Below are 26,212 nucleotides of genomic sequence, written 5' to 3'. Positions count from 1 at the left end.
CACATACGTAACTTTATAAGCAGGGTGCAGAGAAGGAGAATCATTGGAAGAGCAAATGAAGATTTTGAAAAAAAAATTATTTCTCACAGGTTTATAAGAACATGAAATACATTTTCTCAAAAGATTATTGAGGCAGAGACTATGGGGGAATGCTTAACTTCCAAGAACAGTTGGAAAGGGAGGTCTGGGTTGGTAACACTTATAGATTTTTAGAGCGAGAGTGCCAACTTTGTTTTCATGCACCCATGGTTTAACAGAGGCAATGTTTCATTCCCAGTGTGAGACCTACAGTGAGGAATTTCATCATTGGATGCAGTCTGGTATTCTTTGGTGCAATTAACATCCTTAGAAGGTGCTAATTAAGTATTTTCAAATTGTTTTTGACTTGGCCCTAAATGTTTCTTAAGCAATAAGGTTTTCCTGGGCCAAAAGATATGACCTGGGAGAAGGAGACACATTTAACAGCAGTTGAGATGTATAGCATTGCCCCGTCTGAATGAAAATTCATTTATTGCAACTAGTGTCTCAGTTTTGTCTAGCAAATCTCTGACAGAAAGTGCTTATGTCACCAGAGATGTCAGAAAATCACTTAGAATTATTTTGTCTGAAACATAAATGAAATCATTAGAGGGGGAGGTGATGGCCTAGTGGTATTATTGCTGGACTGTTTAAACCAGAGATCCAGATAATGTTGTGGGGACCTGAGTTCAAATCCTGCCTTGGCAGATGGTGAAATTTGAACTCAATATCTGAAATTAAGAGTCTAAAGATGACTGTGAATCCATTGTCAATTGTTGGGAACGACCCATCTGGTTCACTAATGTCCTTTAGGGAAGGAAACTGCCATCCTTACCTGATCTGGCCTACATGTGACTTCAGACCCACAGCAATGTGGTTGACTCTAAACTGCCCTCTGGGCAATTAGGGATGGTCAATAAATGCTGCCTGGCCAGCGACACCCCCATCCCATGAATGAATAAAGGAAAAAGAAAAATGTGGTCTACACATGCTGCCATAACCAACCACCCATCCCTGACTCTTTGTCTTAGACAGTCCTACAAACACTCATCTATCCATTGGGTCTTACTGTATTTTGACAATTGTCATGAAACAAGTGAAAGGTTAATTTGGTTCCAGAGACACAAGAATGTGAAAGACCTGGAAGTGATGCTAATCAATACATTTTCTGTGGCTTTAGAAAGAATAAGATTAAACTTAATATAACATTTTGTTAAGTACCTAAGTTCACATCCATGAGTGCTTTAAATTATTTCAGAGATAGCAGGAACTGCAGATGCTGGAGAATCTGAGATAACAAGGTGCAGAGCTGGATGAACACAGCAGGCCAAGCAGCATCAGAGGAGCAGGAAGGCTGATGTTTCGAGCCTAGACCCTTCTTCAGAAATGGGCTAGAGGAAGGCGGTTCTGAAATAAATAGGGAGAGAGGGGGAGGTGGACAGAAGATGGATAGAGGAGAAGGTAGGTGGAGAGGAGACAGACAGGTCAAAGAGGCGGGGATGGAGCCAGTAAAGGTGAGTGTAAGTGGGGAGTTAGGGAGGAGATAGGTCAGTCCAGGGAGGCCGGACAGGTCAAGGGGGCGGGATGAGGTTAGTAGGTAGGAGATGGGGGTGGGGCTTGAGGTGGGAGAAGGGGATAGGTAGGAGGAAGGACAGGTTAGGGACGGGGGGACGAGCTGGGCTGGTTTTGGGATGCAGCTGGGGGAGGGGAGATTTTGAACCTTGTGAAGTCCACATTGATACCATTGGGCAGCAGGGTTCCCAAGCGGAATATGAGTTGCTGTTCCTGCAAACTTCGGGTAGCATCGTTGTGGCACTGCAGGAGGCCCAGGATGGACATGTCGTCCGAGGAATGGGAGGGGGAGTTGAAATGGTTCGCGACTGGGAGGTGCAGTTGTTTAGTGCGAACCTCCTCCCACCCACCTTCCTGCAAAAATGCCATCCCCTATTCCCAATTCCTTTGCCTCTGCCGCACCTGCTCCTAGGATGAGACATTCCACTCCCGTACATCTCAGATGTCCTCGTTTTACAAGGACCGCAACGTCCCCCCCTCAGTGGTTGAGAACGCCCTCGATCGTGTCTCCCGCAATTCCCGCAACTCATCCCTCACACCCCCTCCCCGCAGTAACAACCAAAACTGAATCCCCCTCGTCCTCATGTACCACCCCACCAACCTCCGGATCCAACGCATCATCCTCCGACACTTCCACCAACTGCAATCTGACCCCACCAGCAAAGACATTTTTCCTTCCCCACCCTTATCTGCTTTCCGGAGGGACCGCTCTCTCCATGACTCCCTTGTCCGCTCCACACTCCCTTCCAGCCCCACCACACCTGGCACTTTTCCCTGCAACCACAGGAAGTGCTGCACCTGCCCTTACACCTCCCCCCTCACCCTATCCCAGGCCCCAAGGAGACTTTCCACATCAAGCAGATGTTCACCTGCACATCTGCTAATGTGGAATACTGCATCCGCTGTACCCGTTGTGGCCTCCTCTACATCGGGGAAACCAAGTGGAGGCTTGGGGACTGCTTTGCAGAACACCTACGCTCGGTTCGCACTAAACAACTGCACCTCCCAGTCGCGAACCACTTCAACTCCCCCTCCCATTCCTCAGATGACATGTCCATCCTGAGCCTCCTGCAGTGCTACAACGATGCTACCCGAAGGTTGCAGGAACAGCAACTCATTTTCCGCTTGGTAACCCTGCAGCCCAATGGTATCAATGCGGACTTCACAATCTTCAAAATCTCCCCTCCCCCAACTGCATCCCAAAACCAGCCCAGCTCATCCCCGCCTCCCTAACCTGTCCTTCCTCCCACCTATCCCCTCCTCCCACCTCAAGCCCCACCCCCATCTCCTACCTACTAGCCTCATCCCCTTGACCCTTGACCTGTCTGTCCTCCCTGGACTGACCTATCTCCTCCCTAACTCCCCACCTACACTCACCTTTACTGGCTCCATCCCCGCCTCTTCGACCTGTCTGTATCCGCTCCACCCATCTTCTCCTCTATCCATCTGCTATCCGCCTCCCCCTCTCTCCCTATTTATTTCAGAACCGCCTTCCCCTCCCCCATTTCTGAAGAAGGGTCTAGGCTCGAAACATCAGCCTTCCTGCTCCTCTGATGCTGCTTGGCCTGCTGTGTTCATCCAGCTCTACACCTTGTTATCTCTGCTTTAAATTATGTCTCCTTCTGCTTCCACATCATGAGGTGAAGGCAGACTGTTTAGAACCGCTCACGAACTGCAGAAATGGTTTTAGCCTAAACTGTTGAGTGTTGGAGCCACTGAAGACTTGATCAATGGCTGTTTTTCCTGCACTTGTGCAGCTTAAATATTCAGCATTAGGGAGGGTGAACCTTGTTTGAGGTGAGGGTTGGGGGACAACCTGTTGAGTAGGCTTGTGAATGGAGTTACCACTGTCATGTGCCTTTTCACCATTATCTCTCCACTAGGCCAGCATCATATTGGATGTCCTACCTTCCATAGCCCAGCTTGGCTGCAATATGTGATGTTTTGAAAGGATAAGTGTAAGTTATCTAGATCAAGGCAGTAGACAAGTGGACATCCAGAGTCAGCTGAGCAGAATGTAGCAATGATTGCACCCATCCACTCACATTGCCAGTTCTCATACCTGGCATACAGACTTTCCACAATTGTCCCTGTCACCAGTGTCTACTCATGCTCACTTGTAAGGCTGAAGAACAAATCACTGACTAAGTCGATGTCCTGTAAAGTGGGTATTTGCTGGTACAAGTTTCGCAATGCATACTCTCAGAAGGAATGTGATCGTATGAAAAATCATCCATATAGGATGTCCTGCGACATTTGCTGAGACATCTCTGGAAGACAAAAGGACATGAAACATTGATTTTGGCCATGTCATAATCTTGGCAATTACCATTCGCAGTCTTTTTGTTGTTCAGTCATTGATGAAAGTTAGCATGTGTGACAGAGATTTTTGTAATTCTATCACTGGCTGTCTCAGACTGACCAGAAAGTCAACTTATCCACAAGTACTCCTCCTTTCACATGGACAACTATTTGTGAAGGTTCACCTCCAGTTTTGTCTCTCTCCAATGACTTTTTCTTCACATACAATGAATAAAGAAACAGACCTTTGAGCCATATGCTGAGGAGTGGCAGATGGAGTTCAATTCAGATAAATGTGAGTTGCTGCATTTTGGGAAGGCAAATCAGGGCAGGACTTATACACTTAATGGTAAGATCCTGGGGAGAGTTGCTGAACAAAGAGACCTTGGAGTACAGGTTCAAACTCCTTGAAAGTGGAGTCACAGGTTGACAAGATAGTGAAGAAGGCATGTGATATGTTTGCCTTTATTGGTCAGTGCATTGAATGTAGGAGCTGGGAGGTCATGTTGCAACTGTACAGGACATTGCTTAGGCCACTTTTGGGATACTGCATGCAATTCTGGTCTTTCTGCTGTAGGAAGGATGTTGTGAAATTTGGAAGAGGTTCAGAAAAGATTTACAGAGATGTTGCTGGGGTTGGAGGGTTTGAGCTATGTGGAGAGGCTGAATAAGCTGGGGCTATTTTCCCTGGAGCATTGGGAGCTAAGGAATGACCTTATAGAGGTTTATGAAATCATGAGGGACATGGATATGGTAAACAGACAGGGCTCTTTTCCCCAGGGTGGGGGAGTCAAAAAATAGAAGGCATAGGTTTAAGGTGAGAGGGGAAAGATTTAAAAGGGACCTAAGGGGCAATTTTTTCACACAGAGATTGGTGCACATATGGAATGAGCTGCCAGAGCAAATGGTCGAGGCTGGTACAATAACAACATTTAAAATACATCAGGATGGGTGTACGAACAGGAATGGTTTAGAGGGTGGTGAGTCTGTGAAATTCATTACCACAGGGAGTAACTGATGCCAAAACGTTGAATGTATTCAAGAGGCGACTAGATATAGTATTTAGGGTGAATGGGATCAAAGGTTACGGGGAGAAAGCAGGATTAGGCTTTTGAGTAGGACGATCAGCCTGAAGGTGAAGAATGGTGAAGCAGGCTCGATGGGCTGAATGGCCTCGTCCTGCTCCTATCTTCTATGTTTCTATGATATGGGACGAATACTAGCAAATGGGACTAGATTAATTTAGGACATCTGGTCAGCACAGATGAGTTGGACTGAAGAGTCTGTTTCTGTGCTGTACATTTCTATTAGTGCGCAATGTAAGGAATTTGCCTGAATGCAATGTACTTGGCAAGGGTGACTATAAAATCAGTCAATGGATCAGACCTAACAGTATAGAGCTGAGGAACACAGCAGGCCAGGCAGCATCAGAGGAGCAGGAAAGTTGATGTTTTGGTTGGGACCCTTCTTCAGAAATCCCACATTTGCTCCTCTAGTGCTGCCTGGCCTGCTGTGTTCCTCCAACTCCACACTGTGTTGTCTCTGACGCCAGCATCTGCAGTTCTTGCTATCTCTGAGTGGATCAGATCTAATGTCTATAGTTATGCAAAAGAGAAGGTTGAAACATTTGTATCCAAGTTCAGCCAGAAGTACCAAATGGATGATCAATCTCTTCCTAAGAATCCCAGCATCACAGGCTAAGACAAGTTTAATTCACTCCACGTGATATCAAGAAATGTTTGAAGACACCAGATATTATAAAGGCTATGGACCTGACAACATTCTCGCAATAGTACTGAAGACTTAGCTCCATAACAAGCTATGCCCCAACTAAGCTGTTACAGTATAATGGTGATATCTACACAGTAATGTGGAAAATTGCACAAGTATGCCCTGTGCACAAAAAGAAGGACAAATCAATCCCTGCCAGTTATTGTTCAACAAAGTGATGGATGGAGTCAGCAATCAAATAGCACCTGCTCTGCAATAACCTGCTCACTAACACCCAGTTTGGTCACTTCCTCCTGATCTGATTACAACCTTGGTTCAATGGACAAAAGAGCTAAATTCCAGTGTTGAAGTGAGAATGATTGCCCTTGATATCGAGTCTACATTGAATTAAGTATGGCATCATGGAGCCCTAGCAAAGCTGTGGGCAATTGGAATCAGGGAGCAAAAATGACGATCATTGAGATTGTTGGAAGTCAATCATCTTAGCTCAAGGACATTGCCGCAAGAGTTCCACAGTGTTCTAGACTCCACCATCTTCAGCTGCTGCATCAATGGACTTCCCTCCATCATTAGGTCAGATATGGGGTTCTTGCTGATGATTGCACAATTTCAGTACCATTCGCAAGTTCTCAGATACCGCAGCAAGACCTGGACAATAGTCAGGCTTGGACTTATAAATGGGAAGTAACAGTCATGCCACATAAGTGCCAGATGATAAACATATTCAGTAAGAGAGAATCTAGCCATCACTCCTTGACATTCAACGGTATTTCCATCATAAAAGTCACCATGATCAGCATCCTGGACATTGCCATTGACTAGAAAGTGTGCAAAATTATCCACGAACATACTGCGGTTACAAGAGTAGGCTAGAAGCTCAGAATTCTGCATGAATTAATTCACTTCCTGATTCCCCAACAGCTGTCCATCATCTACAAGGCGCAAGTCTAAAATGTGATGGAACACTCCCCATTTGCCTGGGTGAGTACAACTGTAACAATGCTCAGACCATCCAGGACAAATCAACCCACTTGATTGGTGCCACATCCACCACCTTCAATATTTCCTTCTTTTGTCACTGACACTTAGTGGCAATAGTGTGTATCATCTGTATGATGTGATGCAGTGACTCATCAAGACTTCTTCCAAAACACCTTTTAAACTTGTGACTTCTACCACTTAGAGGGTGGCGTGCCTATGGAACAAGCTTCCAGTGGAAGTGTTTAAGGCCAATTACAATTACAACATTTAAATGTATTTGGATGGGTAAATGAATAAGATGGGTTTAGAGGAATATAGGCCAGATGTTGGCAAATGGGACAGATTAATTTAGGATATCTGTTCGGCATGGACAAATTGGATTGAAGGGTCTGTTTCTGTGCTGTACAACTGTATGACTTAGAAGGACAAGTGCAGCAGATGCATGGGATTGCACTGAGCAATATTTTCAGTCCAGCTTAAATACAGGTACTGGTTTTCCAAAACTCCATCATTCATCCTGACCATTTCCAACTTGTATTTGTGGGCTATTTCTTTAAATACAGTTCAGGTAACAGCATGACATGCATAACACATCAGCTTGGAGATGCTTTAACTCAAAATTAATTGGTATAACTGATTCGAAATCACTATTTCCAACTTGTTCAGTTGACTGTTGGATTTTCCTCATGGGATTCCACTGTTTCCCTGGGAATCTGCCCTTGAAGTAATATCCCTGTGACCATCAACTTTCTTGAAGCTGGTAAACCTGCATGAGCCAGTTGTGTGTTTGTAAGCAGAAATTGCTGCTCAAACGTTATTTAAAAGGAATAGCTGTTTGTGAAGGAAGAACATAAAAGGATAAAGGGAAGTGGCAGGGAAATAGATATCCAGTCGATGTGGTAGCAATGGCACAGCACAATGAGACAAATAGCCCCCTTCTGTGTAACTTAATTGGATATATGCAAGCTGCTCATCAGCTGGCAAGCAGTTGCAGATCTCATATTAGCTGCAAGGATACAAGAAAACTCCAGTTAAGTGTTGCATTGGTCCAAATAGCCACAGGGGTGTGCTGTAACTGCTCAGTCACTCTATTGCTTAATTTCCCAAAATAGGGAATGACTCTTTGATGGCAGCCATGTGGTCATCCAGACAGATAATTTCTACATGCGCTTTTTATTCTAATTTGTTACCCTTTACCTTATGCAATATAGCAAATATGTTGCTCTATTTCAGACTCACTATCTTTCTTCTTCTGGGCATGTATAACCATACTGGTAGTTTCAAATATTGGCAAGAGGAATGTTTATAATTGGTAAAAGATGTTTATAATGTAAAGTGTTCCTAGGATTTCAGTTGTAGTTTAATGATCAAATGTTCCACTCGTTGGTGTACGGCTACACGTAACATGCAATGAAAGATCACTAAGATTTCCTGGTAACTTGATACATGATGTAAGTGTGCCACAAAGTGACAAAGAATTCTTTGTGGCAAATATGCTTATACCATCTCTCCCGTGTATAGTGCTGCTTGGTGAGAACAAGAGTGAAAACTATTGTATGTGGTGCTTTTGCTATGGCTAGATTAATAAGAATCCAACCAAATGAGAGCAGTTTAACCCAGCTGGATGCTAGAAGGTCAATGTGGCTTTAATGGAAGTGGTTTTGGTACAGTGGCAGAGGCAGAAACAATCTGGAGGGATTCCATCAATGCATATATTTTGAAGATGAAGTAAAATGAACATGCAATAGCAACTGGGCAATGTCATGTCCAGACAGCATGAAGCGAAATCCCCAAGGAAACTATATTCTCTTCTATATTTTCATCTTTAAATTCCATTTCTTTTAAAAATGGGCAACTTTGTTGGATTCATAAAATGGCCAAAATTATCGCATGATCATATTTCCAGAAGTTTCTGAACCCCTTACATGGTGTAGATATTCCTGCTAAAGCTGATACAAAGGGAGTGAAGGTAAGCTGTCTGCTTTCAGACAGCTCCGGGCAAAGGGAAAGCATCAAAACTCATTTTGGTACAACGAGTGCTCATGGACCTCTCTGTGGAAGCTCCGACTGTTAGCTTCACAACTTTTTAGTTAGTCCTCTGAGATTGGCCCTCAGAAGTTGAACAGTTTTCCTTGCCACACGATTGAATTCTGAGCTTGTTGAATTACATAAACAGACAATTCTGAGATTTTAAGTAAGTGGCTGTTTGACGTCTGTAGGGAATGCAGGACCCAAGGCTGAGTTGGCAGTCTGCCTTGAACCCTCCATCGCTGTCTTCAAGTTGCTGGCTGGAAGGAAGCCTACACTTTACTGGCATGAAGGAAAAAATACTACTGAGCCCTCAGCTCCCTGAGGAAACTATGATTGGACACTGACCTCCACGAAATTGTAATTCACATGAACCAATTTTTTAATACCTCTGGATTTAGCAAAACCTGTAATTCATAACGTATCTGTTCTCTTGTACCTTATCCATTAATTTTTTGCTTGCTTGTGTATGTGAATGGAGTAGTAGAGATTTTTCACATATTTTGAATGTGCTGTTAATAATCCCTACCTTGATTTCATTGTAAGGGTTTTGCTGTGGAATAGTTTCAAAAATTGGAATTTGAGAAACAGGATTTGGGGATTTTTGTCTTCATCTCTGTTGATCTTTTGTTTTATTTTTAGATTTGGGGAACACTATTGTGTCTAATTCAAAATAGGATGGCTGCCAAAAATGAAATGGCAAGGAGTAAATCAAAGATAGCTTGCTGTCTTGGACTTAAGAGGAGAAAAGCAATCATAATGGGCATTCACCTCCCCTTCCCCTTTTTCCATAGGGGGAGTTTAAGCCATTTCAGGGAAATATGAGAATAAACACTCAGCAATCACTGCAGATTGTAGGAAATTGTTTGCTCACAATACTTCTTTTCTGAGAGGCTATTTTCTTCACTTTGGAAGTTTGCTGTATCAAATCACCATTCCTTTATTCATTCACAGGATGAGGGCATCACGGGCTAGGCAGCATTTTATTGCCCATCCCTAATTGCCCAGAGGGCAGTTGAGAGTCAACCACATTTGCTGTGGGTCTGGTGTCACATGTAGGCCAGACTAGGTAAGGATGGCAGTTTCCTTCCCTAAAGGGCATTAGTGAACCAGGTGGCATTTTCCAACAATCGGCAATGGATTCATGGTTATCATTAGATTCTTAATTCCAGATATTTATTAAGTTCAAATTCTACCATCTGCCATGGTGGGATTTGAACCCAGGTCCCCAAGACATTATCCCCAAGACATGGATTAACAGTCCAGCAATAACACCACTAGGCCATCACCTCCCCCTAAATATTGATGCTGCTTATGCTGCATAAATTGAAACCCAGGTCCAGAGGATGAAGAAGACCAGCACTTTCACCCAACAAACACGCTGAGTTCCTGTTGCTAAAAGAGCTGTAGTTCCACAAGAAAGAGGGAAGAGCAGAAAGGGGTGCATGAAATTGTGAGCAATGGGGAGGTGCAACCTTGCTGAAGCAATACCCAGAAAACAGGTTCCCTAGTCAGAGATTGACTAGATCCTTGGAATGTCTGCGACCAATGTCCCAGAAGATTCAGAATATCTTGTCAAGTGTTGGTGGAGTTACCAGTGACTGTCAAATTCATCAATGCCCTCAACATTTTTGCTTCTAAAATCTTCCAGGGCTCCACTGCAGATATAACTAGGTATCCCAGCCAGCTATCCACAAATACATAAGACAAATGACTAATCATTTGTTTGGCAGGAATGGCAATTAAGTCAACTTAACCACCAATGATGCCAATCAGAATGAGCAAGCCTTCAATGAATCAGATCTAGCTGGTTTCCAACAGGACACTATCATCAGTAGGATTTATAGCAATATGGGTACCCCCTATCAACCAGAATACATGTGAATCACAGCATCCTGGATGCAGTGGTGTTACATGGTGGTTGAAAGTTTTGTACTTCCCTGATTTATCCTTAGTTCCATCTCACCATTGGAAGTGACAAACTCATATGATCTCTGATCCAGACAGATCTTTGTCTCTTTGGCTAGTTGTCACCTAACCTCCATGAGATTTGAGTTGAAGCTTGTGTTCTATCTTCAAGCTTAGCAGCTCTTCACCTGCATTCCTGTCCTGTACATGCTCCATCCTGCCTTTTTTTTTTATATAAGAAGTCTTCTCTGAAGTTTAGATTGATTTAATCTAATAGAGTGGGGCCTCGAACAGCAGGTGGTGATGTTGGAGAAGAGCAAGAGAACTAGTCAGCCCTTTTGGACCCCTTGCCGAAGGGAATTATATCTGTGCCAAGCTAAGGGGATGGGGCCAGATGCCATGAGATGAAGGAACAGCAACAAGGAGTAAAAAATTCAGGACATGTGAGTAGGACAGCTGATTGTGTCTAATAAATAGAAAGGGAAATGGAACATGAGATGAATATCCACTGTAGATAGTTTATTCCTCTAAGCTTTGCTTTTGTATTAATATTTATGAAGATTTCTTGCCAGTGGAATGAAGAACTTCTCGATTATAACCTTTCCACAATGAATGTGCTAACTACCTATTATGGCAAATAGATACTTTACATCATTTTGCCAAACATGATGGTTTGCACAGTTGGTGCTGGAGTGGTTGGATTTAAAGACTATGCTCTGAGGTTCACGATTGTAAAGTTTAAATATTTAATGGTCGACATGCACTTTAGAGATTTCGTTATTTGAATCATGCTTTCAGTTATGCTGTTAGAATTGGAGTAGAGCAGAGAATTGTGTTCTGTAACCCAATTCTCTCACATGTCCCTGAATGATCTTCCTGTAAATTGAGGATTAGAAATGGAATAGAACAGTGGCTTGGTTGTCAACACCTGCTGCTTCACATTGCCAGGGATCCAGGTTCAATTCCAGCCTTGAGTGACTGTGTAGAGTTTGCATGTTCTCCCCTGTGTGGGTTTCCTCTGGTTTCCTCCCACAGTGCAAAGGTGTGCAGCTTAGGGGGATTGGCCATTGGAAATGTAATGTTACAGAGATGGGGTTGGGTGTCAGTGGGATGCACTTCAGAGGGTTGTTGTGAACTCAATGGGTTGAATGGCCTGCTTCCACATGGCAGGGATTCTAATTTGGCTCCTAAATAATCTTTTAAAGAAAGCACTTGCTATGTGTGTTACAGTTGTACTTAACATACCATGCATTTAACAGATAATGGGGTGCTTTGAAAAATAATTAGTGACAATTATGAAATCATTCCCATGGATATGGAAGAGGTCAGAATCAATCTTGGCTGAAGCATAGTCAGAATATCATGTGTAGAGCTGGATGAACACAGCAGGCCAAGCAGCGTCAGAGGAGCAGGAAGGCTGACGTTTCGGGCCTAGACCCTTCTTCAGAAATGGGGGAGGGGAAAGGGATTCTGAAATAAATAGGGAGAGAGTGGGAGGCGGATAGAAGATGGATAGAGGAGAAGATAGGTGGAGAGGAGACGGACAGGTCAAAGAGGTGGGGATGGAGCCAGTAAAGGTGAGTGTAGGTGGGGAGGTAGGGAGGGGATAGGTCAGTCCAGGGAGGACGGACAGGTCAAGGGGTCAGGATGAGGTTAGTAGGTAGGAGATGGGAGTGGGGCTTGAGGTGGGAGGTGGGGATAGGTGGGAGGAAGAACAGGTTAGGGAAGCGGGGATGAGCTGGGGGGATGCGGTAGCTTTGGCCTCTTTTTTTTATTATTTTGAATTGCTGCTACCATGAGCCTGGAAATCAAGAAATGCTGAACAACTTTTCAGTGCAAGTAAAAGTCTGCATCTTGCTTGTCATCCCATGCTGAGCTGTTCCAATCATTGTTTCCATAGCCTTCTGTGGAAGCTCAAACTGTGAATATGTTTAAGGTAGACTTTAACAGATTTCGGGATGCCAGTGGAGTTTAGGATTATGTGGATACAGTCGGTAAAAGGCATTGAAGTATTTGATTAGCCATGATCATATTGAATGTGGGGTAGACGCAATGGGCTGAATGACCTACTCCTGTTTCTATGTGTCTGATTGGGCCTGCATAGATGGCACAGTAAGCTCTGTTGGCCTAAAATAATCACCTTAAGCTTTCATCCATCTTTGAGAAACTCATTGATACTGTAGTTTTTGTGTTTTTCCAATAGATCCATTCAAAATGCATCACTTGGAGTAGATACAATCAATAGTTCGGCAATTCTGTCTGCCAGCTCTTCATCTGAAAAATCACAGTAGGCACGCTGTTTTCTGTGTTAGTTGATAGAGTGGGCAATATATTCCTTGGTTGTTGAGGATGTGACATAAATTCAAGGTAATAGATACGGAAGTTCAAATCGACTCTGAACTGGACTCACAAAGTCATCCCATCTGTCATCTCCCCAGAGCCACACTGTACTGAAGCTTTAGCACTTCCAATGGTTACATACATCTCTGTAGTTGGATTGTTTGTTTTGGACCTACCTGAATCAACAAACCACAATTTGGGGCATTATTTAAATAGCTTAAACTCAGAATAGATCTTCACCAGCTTCAAATTTAAGCTTAGGAATCTTGTGAACATTATTAGAAACAAACGTTTGAATTGTGGTTTCAATGCAATTGCCATAAAACTTGTTGGAAAATGGCCAGCTTGAAGAAATCTTTTGAAATTGTATTTAAATTTTGATTTCTATGAAAGTAAGGTGAGTCTTCTCGATCTTTCAAATTATGATTTCTTACTTTAGTAATAATGCTGTGGTTACTTCTAATGATTGACAACAGGAGTCTTGAGTACAGTTATTCAGCTGTCTGCTGTATGCAGGGAGAGATTCCAGTCCAGACTAGCTAGAATGAAAACTATGCATTATACAAGAAATCTACCAATTTATACACCTTTAGTAATGTCTGCAAGTTCCAAACGTGTCAGTACATAATGATGTAATAAACAGACTTGTCCGGTCATATTTTCATTCACCCAGTCGGGGATTGCTTAAAATTATTGTAGCCTGGTACTGTTTACTTCACCCATATCAGTTTATTCTATTCCTAACCCACTTCTATCTCCTAACTGGTTTATTCTTTATGGTTCCCAAGTCTTATCTAGAAAGTTCCTGCTGTTCTTTGCCTTTAAGGTGTACAAGGTTCATCTGCTCCTTTAATTTAGTTGTAAACGTGGAATCCCAATTTCACTCTTATAGTCTCATTAACTTTTACAATCTTCCTCCTCCCCTCTTTTGATCCTTAGCCTAGCCCAGTGTAGACAATACAGTGGCATTGTCCTTTTCCTTTATGCTCTGCTACCCATCAATACTTGTCATGTATCCAGTTTAGGATTGTAAAGGCGCTGGGTCAGACGGTCTGCACTAATTTATCCCCAGTTCTAACACTCCACTGGCGCATTGCTATTTCCATTGTGACATCTTGGTGTGATCAAGCATGCTAGATATAAAACTAAGAACTGAGGCAATAGCCAGGGCATGGGAGATAATTTGAATCCATTTTTGTATCTGTGTATTTATTCCCCGATTTCACAGTTCCTGCACCCGGTGTTGGAGTCTATATGTTCATTTGCCTTCAGCTAAAGCTCAAGACTGTTGCTGGAGTTCTATATGCCTGCTGTGCCTTATCTCAGATTCAGATAAGGTGTCCAGGGAAAAGTTGGATAATGTAGGAGAACTGGCTTAGGTAATGCATCAGATTGTCTTTTTCTCTTTGCAGTACTTGCACATTTACTGTTCCTCTTTTACACATTATAACCAGTCCTACCTTCCCCACTCTCACCAGTACCTGTGGGTGTAAGGAAACTAAATGCTTGTAGATTGGACACAATTGATTGTTCCTCTACCGGAACTCCTGCTAGCATATAGTACTGCAGCATCTTCCATTACCCATGCATACAACATGCGTTGGCTTTTATGCTATCCATATTCTCTCCATTGTAACAATAAACCCACATCTTGTCTTTTCTAATATGTACATTGGATCACCACATACTACTGAAGTGGCTTCTATACAACATCAATCTAGTGCAATACAAACTATACCACCCTTGATCTCTACTGCATATGTTGGTATATTATGATATCTTATATAATGGTTCCCCAAATCATCCGTATATTTTCTACCAAATATAATGCCTTGTTGGATACTGTCTTGGGTGTAATGGATATCAACAAGATAATGCTTATCACCGAGTAATTATCCCCTACACATTCAGCATCAGTTTTTTTACACATGTATTAAACCCTTGAGCTGCCAATTGGTCAAACCATGATTGTGTTGTGAAAGTTTAAAAGATGAGCATTTGGTTACACTTAAGAAAACTATACCCTAATGAATTTGTCACGTTGTCCCGCATTTGTTCCAGTACCCCTGTGCTCCATGGCTGCTGCAAACATTATCTCAACTTGCAATTTCTGAAATGCTGTTGCCCATCACAATTAATTTGCTAATAGTGCCAGTATGACTCTCTAACACATTTGTCACAATCTGACCTATTCATATCAGATCTAGCTCTGTATCTAATCAGATGTCTTGAATCCTTACCAATTTTCTAAAAAATTCTTAAGTCCTGAACTCAGAAATCAGACCGTTTGGCCCACATTAGCTAGGTTAATGGATTTAACTACTAAGGTTCCTGTATTGATCACTGCAGTTTCATTATATAGCCAGCCATGCTTTAATCTGTTCTTTCTCCAGACTACTGGCCACGCTCCATCATTGAACTGAGCTGCCTCTATCATTAACTGACTCACTGAGGTCATATACAGTGCTTGAATATGAGTCAAACATCATCGGACCAAAGTTATGTCAGAAATGTTTAGCATCGCAGGTACCAGTTCATGGTGCATATTATCATACAAGAACTTTTCATCCATAATCAGTACCAGTCTGTTGGTCAGTCCTGGGCTGAAAATGGATTAAGGTGTTCAATTATTCACCTCCGGTTCCCCACTTCAGTAGACCCATACTTTGGTGCAAAGTTACTTACTCTCCTAGTGGTGCATTAGGTGCCCCATGATGGGTAATGTACTCTGCATTGTTGTGCTATATGATAGTCCTATATTTTGTGTGGATGCTTATTTGATGGTACCGCTAAGAGAACCAATTCTATGAGTATTGGTTTGGCAGATAATCTTATATATCTTTCTGTAAATTAAGCAAATAACTGTCCTAGTCATCAAAGGTCAGTCAAGATGAGTTCTGCAAGACAAATTTGAAATAATTAGTAAACCACTACAGCTGTGACCAGTTTTTCCAGTATCCCCTTTCCCTTAATGTCCACACAAGCACATGTATCACTGTCATATTTACTTTGCATGGCCCCATCCACTAACGTAAAATCCCTGGCTTGTCTGGTTGGGCCCTGACCATTACCTTATCTTTCACAGTACCTCAACCTGTTCCATCCCTACTTCCACTCTCCTGTTGAGTTTGATCTGCTGCTTCATAACTTCTTGTCCCAGTTCATGCAGCTCCTTGTAAAGCCTTCTCACAAATAGTTTAATTCTGTCACTTCCTCACTGCCAGACACAACATCCCTGTCAATCTAATTTTCTTTTTGTAATGGTGTTAATTTATCTCATCATTACCTTTATATTTCATTCATGACTCCTAGAGAACTTTTAATGTCCTAATAAAATATTCTTACACGAATTCTTTAAGATAGTAGGAACTGCCGACAGGAGTCTGAGATAACAAGGTGTGGAGGTGAAGAAACACAGCAAGCCAGGCAGCATCAGAGGAGCAGGAAAACTGACGTTTTGGGTCTGGACTCTTCTTCAGAAATGGAAGAATTTCTGAAGAAGGGTCCGGACCTGAAACGTCAGCTTTCCTGCTTCTTATGAATCCTTTAACGTTTCCCGAGGCAATCAAAAGTCCGTCCATATTTTGGATCATTCTGCTATCCTGCAAACATTATGCAAATTTTCCATTGACTGCTTGAAATAGCATCTTTTTATCAAGTTATTTATCAATCCCAAATTCAGAAAATATTATGTCCATGCTTGGTGGTTTGAAATGATGCTTTTATTTAGGAGACACAAGAGATCACAGTTGGTTTAGGGTTCTCACATTCTCACATGCCTTGTCTCAAAAGATAACACACAGCCTGGTAATTGAAGGTCAAGTCTCTGAAAGGCAAACCATTTAATCCAAATCTGGCATCTGTAAATTTAGTAATATCCAAAGCTACAACAACTGCCAACTTTTAAAGTGTAACGTGGAATTAAAACAAAACAGTCAGCAGAAAAGCTTAACTTTATCTCTCTGCTGATCTGGAAAGGGTGGGACCCAAGTAACCAAGTTAAAATCATTTGTAATTTTATGCACACTCTTTAAGAAATTCCTGAAATCTCCATATAATTTCAAACTGTCTCTTTCCATTCTTTTTTCATTGATTTTGCTCAATCATTCCAATTTTCGTGAAAACCTTTTCGGTAATTTTTAAAGACCAATTTCAAAAACAATACAAGCATACGAGCAAAATATTTCTCATATCTCTGTGATTACCTTTTTTTCCACAAGTAGTTTCCAAATTCTGAGTTCAAATTGGATGTCTGCTAAACTTCAGCTTATCTCTGTGTTTTAGGAATAAATGGATCTTCTCACAGCACAGAATTTTGTGCCTGAAACTGATTTTCGCTCAGAATGGTATTTTAGCTAATGATTTTCTAAATGCTTAAATATTAAATACTCCAGTATGTTCTGCCTGTGGATCAATATCCAGCTCGAGTGTTAGGGCTAATAATGGTTTTCTCCATGTGTTAGGATCTATATTGTACAGGACTGCATTGCTTTTCTGCTGGCTATCACTTTCCTTTGAAATTTACTGTACTTACGAACTGCAGTAGCTCTTTAGTTTCCTTATCTGGCTGTAAAGCATACAAATGAGCACTGTTCAAGTATTTTTCTAACACAGTTGATCCTTTATTAACAAAGACAGAAATTGCTGGAAAAGCTCAGCACGTCTGGCAGCATCTGTGGTGAGAAATCATTTTGGGTCCAGTGGCCCTTCCTCAGAACTGATGGTAGCTGGGAAAATGTTTTTTAATGCAGAAAATAGGGTGGGGGAGGGGTTAAGGAGTAAACGATAGGTGGAGATAGAGCCCAAAGAGAGAGAAGAACAGTTGGACAAAGGAGTGGATAATGATTAGCCTGGAAGAATGAACAGCTACTATTGGAGAAAATGATTGGCTAACAATGGGTTGTGTGTAATAGCAGGCTGTGTGATAATAAGGCCTGTTTGTGGGGGTTGTGTTTAGGATATGGGAGAAGGTGCTTCAAGCCCTAAAATTGTTGAACTTGATATTGAGTCCAGAAAGCTATAGATTTCCCCAGTGAAAAATGAGGTGCTGTTATTCCAGCTTGCGCTGAGCTGCATTAAAGGTCACCGGACCCGAAACGTTAACTCTGTTTTCTCCTCCACAGATGCTGCCAGAGCTGCTGAGCTTTTCCAGCAACTTTGTTTTTGCATTAGAGATGTTGGCCAGGGAGTGGGGTGATGTGTTGAAGTGGCAGGCAACTGGAATCTCAGAGTCATTTTTGTGGGTAGAACGAGGGTGTTCTGCAAAGTGGTCACCCAGTCTACACTTTGTTTCCCCAGTGTAGAGGAGACGACATTGTGAGCAGCGAATGCAGTAGACTAAATTGAGTAAAGTGCAGGTAAAGTGCTGCCCCTTGGGCCCTTGGATACTGGGGACAGAGGAAGTAAACAGGCAGGTGTTGCATCTTCAGCAGTTGCAGGGGAAGGTGCCGTGATGCTGTGGGGAAATGTTGGGAGTGAAGGAGGAGTGGACCAGGGTGTCTTGGAGGGAATGGTCCTTACGGATAGCTGACAGGGGAGGGAGGGGAATATATGTTTGGTGGTGGCATCTCACTGGAGGTGTCAGAAATGGCAGTTACTGATCCTCTGGATGTGGATGCTGGTGCGGTTGTAGGTAATCGCTGTTGTGGGAGGGAAGAGAGAAGGTGAGGGCTAAGGTTGGGGGGGAATGAGTCAGACCCTGCTGAGGGTCCTGTCAACTATGGTGCTGGAGAATCCGCGATTGAGGAAGAAGGAGAACATTTCCTAGGCCCCCTTTTTGAAATTATGCTCCTTTATGAGACTCTTTAGAAAACCTATCAAGTGCTCACTAATTTTTTTTTAATCAAGTATTTCTACAATTTCTGGTAGAGCACCCAATCCTGATGCTCCAATTTTTTCTGATAAACCATCTATCAGTTGCACTCCAGGATACTCAATGTTATCCAAACTTCCCATTTTACTTCCTTACTCAACACCTGTTTAATCATAATTTAAGAATGCTGTTTCTCCGCTTCTCAAATTTAAAGCCGATTAAACCTTGACTTTATGATAGCCCACTTCTGACACCACTGTTAGGTTTTGGGGGTTATTTAGCACCTTCTCACTCTGTGGTGTGGTGAGCAGTTATAATTCGTTATATGGGGATGGACCTGGGCTCTCCCCATATCAACTTTTCAAAGTTTCCCAAATTAACCACATTCCCATTTTCATCAGTTGCAGCCACTGACATCTGTTCTCTTTTCCTTCTTATGATGTTGAATATTTAGCATTAATTCGACTGCATAACTGCAAATATAACGCGGTGATGATCATTATCCCCATCTGTTCTTTGTCCTTCTTCTGACCCATCCACCAACATTTTCATTCTCCAGGGGTTCCCTATGGATTCCACCGTCCTTCTGCATCATGTTTATTATTGTTGACTGTTGTCTGTTATAAACCTTGTAATGGAGGCCTTTGATTCCCAATCAGTATCTATACTGCCTTCTCGCCTTCTTCTTTCCTGACTGTATTTTTTTAAGTTTCCTCACATCTTGGTGGATGCCTCCAGCCTGGTGCTCTCCTTCCTGACCCCTGCCCAAATTCTTCCACTGTAGGTTCAGCTCAACTCTGATTCCTGTGCAAATTCTACCATTACACAATCTAATTCAACTCTGGCATCTGTGTAAATTTACCAACACAGGTTTCCCACTGTCTTGAGTGGAGTTTCTGGTTCAATTATGGCTTTTTTTGCAAATTCTACCATCGCAGACCCCCCGCTAGTGAATTCTCCCTTTTCAGGACTTATTGTACTCAGTAGTCGTTTAGATCCTTTAATACTTGACCAAACCATCCTTCAGTCTGCTTACTGCACAATGTATGGTAAACTAACTATAATCACCTGTTTTGAAGCTCCACTACAATGGTTCAGGACAAGTACCCTGTTCCCAGCACAACTGAATATAAGAAATCCGTCAGTACAGTTTTAGTAACATCCACAAATTCTAAACTTGTCAGTAAGTAATGACACGATAAACTGATATCTCCAGTCTTAGGTACACAACTTCATTCACCCAGACAGACATTTCTTAATCTTATCCTAATCTGGTATTGTTTGTTTCAACAGTTATGTGTTCATTCTATCACCTCCCACCCTGTCTTCTAACCAGTTAAACATTCACAAGACATATCTGAAAGATTTTTACTGTTCTTGATCTTTATAATTTACAAGGTTCATCCAGTGCTCTTTTAATTTTTCAGTGAACATAGAAATCTCTTTTTAACTCTTTTATTAGAAGCCTGTTTCTTTAATGCTTCTTTGCATTTTTTCTGTAAATTACATTGTCAAAGCTTCTGTATATCTTTAAATTGTAAAGGTATACTTTCAAGAAAGCTTTTAAAATTGTTTTCAGCAGTTTTTCAATAAAACTTTTAATTTTTTTAACTATTTGAAAACTGTAGAAGCTCTTTAAATAGTCATTTCTCCAAAAATTTAGGATTTTGCTATAAAGAATTAAATTTGAGGTTTGGCAAGATTTTAGCCATTTTTATTACATGCCATTCATTTCTGTTTTTTCCCCAACCAATTTGTGCCCTTTTTAACTGAAGGAAATGTGTCACAAAGTTTTTTCATCTTTAAGAATTTTTAGTGTTCAATAAAAGTTTGTGTAAACTTCAAAATGATTGGCCTGGATTTTCCGATGGTGAGATCGTTGCTGCTCCAGTGTAGATGAGAGTTACACATAGGAATTCTGTGGAAGCCCCATCGTAGCAGACTCCAGACAAAGTACCCAGGAAATTGAAGATTATGCAGAACAATTCCTCTTCACCAGGAAAACTCCAAAAGATTCCAATTAATCAAAGAATTCCAAGGTTTCCAATGAAATTCAGTAAATAGTTACTCAGGAAATGTTGAACTATTAAATAAATAATCTAACTCCTGGGTAACTATTCAACTGAGCACACTATTGCACATGGTCTGAACTATTCCCCTCCAGACCACTTACTACCCCGTGACCTTGACTTGACATCACTGGGGACCTGACAACCCACTTTCCTCTAAGAGATAGTAGGAACTGCCGGCGCTGGAGTCTGAGGTAACACAGCGTGGAGCTGGAGGAGTGCAGCAGGCCAGGCAGCATCAGAGGAGCAGGAAAGCTGACGTTTTGGGTCGGAAACATGAGCTTTCCTGCTCCTCTGATGCTGCCTGGCCCACTTCGCTCTGAACCCAACTACCTGCTTCCCTTGTTCTGGATCCAACTACCCCTTCCTCTGTACTAGGCCAAAACCACTAACCCTCAGAAGCCAATTCCATCCCCCTTTCAGTGCCCCAGACTGTAACCCCTTTCCCCTCTCCGGACCTGTGCCTCTGCTACCCTTCCCAACCGCCCTCCAATCCCCAGCCCCTCCCAGGCCCCTGGATATGGCCCTCTATCACCCCACTACCAGATCTGATCCAACACCAACCCTTCCCCAACTTTGCCAGACTCATGTCAATGTTTCAAGCCCAGAACAGGTCTGAAGAAGGGCTGCTGGACTCGAAATGTTGTTACTGCTTTCTCGCCACAGATGCTGTCAGACCTGCTGAGATTCTCCAGCTATTCCTGTTTTTGTATGTTATTTTTAAATTTATTAAAAGACTGAGCACTGTACATAAAGTAACTAGTGAATTGTTCTGTGCAGTTGTTTTAAAGTAATTTCAGTTATTTTAAACTTGGCCTCAAATGGAAGGTGCTAGACATCCTGATCACAATTTTTTTTGTGACAATTTCCTTCCCGGTTTTGTTTTAAAGCTGTAACAGATTTCCAATATATCAAGGGGCTACCTTTAAGGCAAAAAAAAAGTTGTACATACTAGTTGAAGGAAGATTTTTGTTTTTAATAATCTGCAAATGAGCTTGAGCTAAATTTTGATGAAGGTAAGGGTCGTAGAACCAATGCAATTTTGAGTTCAATTTACTCTGGATCACTGATTGCACTCAAAGACCCTTGGCCATTAGATTTGTGATGGATGCCAACAGTAAGAATGAGAGAACTTTGGCATTTGCAGCAATTGACAGCTTTCTTTGTGTCCTGGGACCTCACTCATGTAGTTATTAGGGCAGAAGAAAATGAGCCAGGAAGGGCTTCCACTCGATTGATATTCCACTGGTATGTGAACACTGCAAAATGATAAGGCAAGTGTGTGCCAGTTCAACTGGCAGCTGCCATGATGACTTTATTCTGAGATACTCATCCATCCATTCCACCCATCTAGGAGCATCAAAGGATGGCTGTTAAAAGCCTTCAAACCTGGCTAATGACTGCTGTATGCAACTCTTACAAAATGGGTAAACTATGCTGGCACATTACAACATAGCAGATGACAGAATCGCACTGCAGTCATACTGTGTGCTTGTGCATTTCTAAAAGTTTCGTGGTGGTGCCATGGTCAGGCACCCTGTGCTGTAAGCACCTACAATTGTAAATTTAAGCAGATTGGACCCAGTCACTCGGCAGATGTGGGGCTACAGTTAATACAGACAGAAGTGGCCTCAACAGCAGGCTGAAAAGTTAGGGGCAACTCTGCCCCTGAACTGTAGTAACAGCTGAGACTGTAGCTGGCCTTGGGGTGGCTACACTAGCATCAGATAAATGTGGTCACGAAAGCTCCAGAGGTCATAGAGGTAAAAGGGATTGTTAGTGAGGGCAACAGGGGCCTGTTCAGGAGCTCCCTCTGTGTCCCCATCAACTGCACACAAGGAGCCTGCTAGCTTACACTGTGTAGTGTCCCACCTGGCAGAGGGCACACTGCCACTGGTTGAATTCAGAGTTGGCAGGAAGAGGCCCTTTAAGTGCTCATTAATTGTTGGAGACTCTCTGTACATATGTTCTGATGGTGGAGAATTGAGGTACCAGTGTAGATGAATGTTGGGAGTGTGCTCCACAATATAGAAGTAATGCAGGAAGGAGTTTAATGATCTGTTATAACTTGTCAAAGTGAGAGAATTCATCTTCAAATAGCATACGCCAACAAACTGCACTACTAACCTAAAATCCTCTGTTCAGTTCTGTACAATGTATCATATGCCTAGTAACAATCAATATCAATATGTGCTCATCAATATAAATGTATGTGCTTTCCGTCATTCTCTCATTCCTAGCACAATTGCAAGCTTAGCAGCCCCACACTCATGGTTCAAATACATTGGTAGCCACTCATGCAAGGTAGCTATATTGTTCAAAAATGTCACAGTCATGTCTTGTCACACTTTCCTCTTCCTCATCGGGAATAAGAAAGAATTGAGGTGGACAAGCAAGCTTACATGTTTTACCCCCCCATGAAAAAGACAGTGCTGACCAACAGGAGGAGGGGTATCACTGTAAGCTTGGCCACTAGCAGGCTGAAGAGATCAATGAGGAGTGTGCAGCTGTATCAAATTCTTCTTTTCTCATCCTACACTCTCTTTAAGTTCATAAACTATGAATGGTGCAGACACATACCTTTTACTTCCAATGTCATGGCCACAACCTAACCCTCATCTTATGTTCATTTCATGATGTGGAGGTGTCGGTGTTGGACTGGGGTGGACAAGGCCAGAAATCACACGACACCAGGTTATAGTCCAACAGGTTTATTTGAAATCACAAGGTTAAGACTCCAAAAGCTTGTGTTTTCAAATAAACCTGTTGGATGATAACCTATTTTAATTTCAGAACTGAATCCTTACTAATCAGTGAAGAAAAAGAAGAAGAGAATGAAGATAACAAGATACCATCCTTCAATCTACTTGCAAACAATAGTTCAGATACTGAATTGCACATATCTTAGAGACTAACATGGGTGATGAATCCCTACTTGGTGCTGCATTGGGCATAAATAAGCAGCAGCTGGGAAGGGAAAAGGCCTGCGCAGATATTAGCTCACATTCTGGCTAGTCACACACTAGCTCTGCTGTATAGGCATAGATGAGATCTTCACTCGGCCACACTACTGAAGAAAGTTGAATAATATTCAGGCAAAAATAGAGTTCAACAGTGCACATTGGTGAGTGATTCCTGAATCAGTGCATCATTGGAAGTGATGAGTATCAGCCAGGAAGTTCATGAATGCAGTTACACATTTATGGAGGAGGGAAAATTCATGTAGTTGAAAGTGCATCCATTCTGTTCACATACAAAGAACAATGTATAAACGTTGCCCATTAATTTTGTGAAGGGTGAAAAACCAACCTTGATAGGATAGAACTGGTTGGCATCACTGCCGATTTGTTAAATTGGAATTATGGTTTTCATATTGAAGCTAGATTCACAATGCAGGACAATATGATTGATAAGTGCCCTTGGGTCTTTAGTGAAAACTGACAAATTGATTCAAGGATACAAGGCTAACATACATGTTCAAGGGAACGCAAGGATAGTATATTGCAGATAAGCCCAACAACCCAGACCGAGAACATTATCTCTAAGATAGAATAGAGTAATGGGGCTACTACCAAAGTGTTCATACCAAAGTCAGATGGTCTTTTAAGGATATTTGATGATTATGAGGTAACAGTAAATTAGCTACTAGAATATAATTAACCCAATACATTTCCAAACAGAATGGATGCATTTACAATGAGATAGTAAGAACTGCCGATGCTGGAGTCAGAGATAATACAGTGTGGAGCTGGAGGAGCGCTGCGGGCCAGACAGCATCAAAGGAGCAGGAAAGTTGACGTTTCGGGTCCGAACCACTCTACTGAAATGGGGAAGCATTTCTGGAGAAGGGTCCTGACCCGAAATGTCAACTTTCCTGCTCCTCTGATACTGCCTGGCCTGCCGCGCTCTTCAAGCTCCACATTGTGGATGCATTTACAATGTTGTCTGAAGACCAGATCTTTTTTCCAAGTTTAATTTGACAAATGACTAATTGTATTTTGGGTTACTTGATAAGTCTAAGACATATTTGTCAATAAATACATGGGCCTATTTCAGTTTCATAAGTTCTTATTTGATATTCTTTCAGCCTCCAGAATTTCAAAGGAATGTTTAAACAAATTTTACAAGGATTTCAGGCAATATTGTGCTGTTTGGGTAACACAGTTATTTCAGTTCCAAACAGGCAGACCATATAGAAAGAGATGTTCCAACATTTGAAAAGCGTGGAGTTCCCATGCGGACATACAAGTGTGAACTGTTAAAAAATGTCTGTAGAGTATTTGAATTAAAGAGTAGACAAAGATGAGATACAATCTACCAAAAATAACGTTCAAACAATATGATATATACCATCTTCTCAAATTTTCTAAACTAAGATTTTTTAGTTGAGTGAATTACTATGTCAAATTCGTACAAAATCAAGCAATCATAATGCATCTATTGAATGAACTCTTGAGGAGGAGTGTTCCATGAAACTGAAAAAGGCATTAAATTTGTGTAAAACTCAACTTGTAAAGGGGAGGCAATGGCCAAGTGGTATTATTGCTGGACAAGAATAAATAGTCATCAGGTTTTTTGCGGGCAAATAATTTGAATTTTTGCAGACACTTCAAACGGTGAGATGACATTGATATTTTCCAAAAGATTGGCAGTATAAAACATATGTCCATCAAGCTATTTGTCTCATCATATATGTCATCAGATTCTGGCTTGGTGGTCACTTCACATACATGTGTCTGGTGGGACACCAGATGGTCTTGATTGTAACTGGAAGATAGTCCTTGTGTGTAGTCTGTTTGGGTCAGGCTCTTTCTAGCTGCCTTTACTCTTGTACTCTGCCTCTGTCAAAGCCTTTTTCTGCCACATAACTTGCAAAATTGATTGAAATCCGGGCATCCTTTTGGTGCATGCAGGTATTGAAATGATTGTGTCAACTGTCAAGTTTGTTCTTAGGACCTGAAAACTTTGTCAGCCCACAAGGATCCCTTCGCACTTAGTTGATATTGAGAAAAGTGAGTCGGAAACAGTTGTGCTAAACTTAAATTAGGGTAATTATAAAGGAATGAGGGCCGGGTTGCTTACAGTGGACTGGGAAATGAGTTTAACAGAAACGACAGTCGATGAATGATGGCAGATGTTTAAGAAAACAGTTCCCACCTGCAACAAAGATAAATTCCAATGAGGAAAAAGGATCCTAGGAATGGGATAAACCAACCATAGTTAACCAGGGCAGTTAATTATAGAATAAAATTTAAAGAAAAATGTACAATGTGGCTGAGATTAGCGGTAAACCAGGGGATTGAGAAGTTGTAAAAATCAACAACAGATGACCAAAACATAATAAAATGGAGAAAATAAACCATGAAGGTAAACTGCAAGTCATATAATAATAGCTAGTAAGAGTTTCTTTACATATATTGAAAGAACGAGAGAGAACACAGAGAACATAGCG

This window comes from Rhincodon typus, chromosome 4 (genome assembly GCF_021869965.1).
Source record: "Rhincodon typus isolate 14 chromosome 4, sRhiTyp1.1, whole genome shotgun sequence".
NCBI classification, from domain to species: Eukaryota; Metazoa; Chordata; class Chondrichthyes; order Orectolobiformes; family Rhincodontidae; genus Rhincodon; species Rhincodon typus.
The sequence above is the reverse complement of the archived record's forward strand: the minus strand, read 5'-3'. Positions refer to the sequence as shown.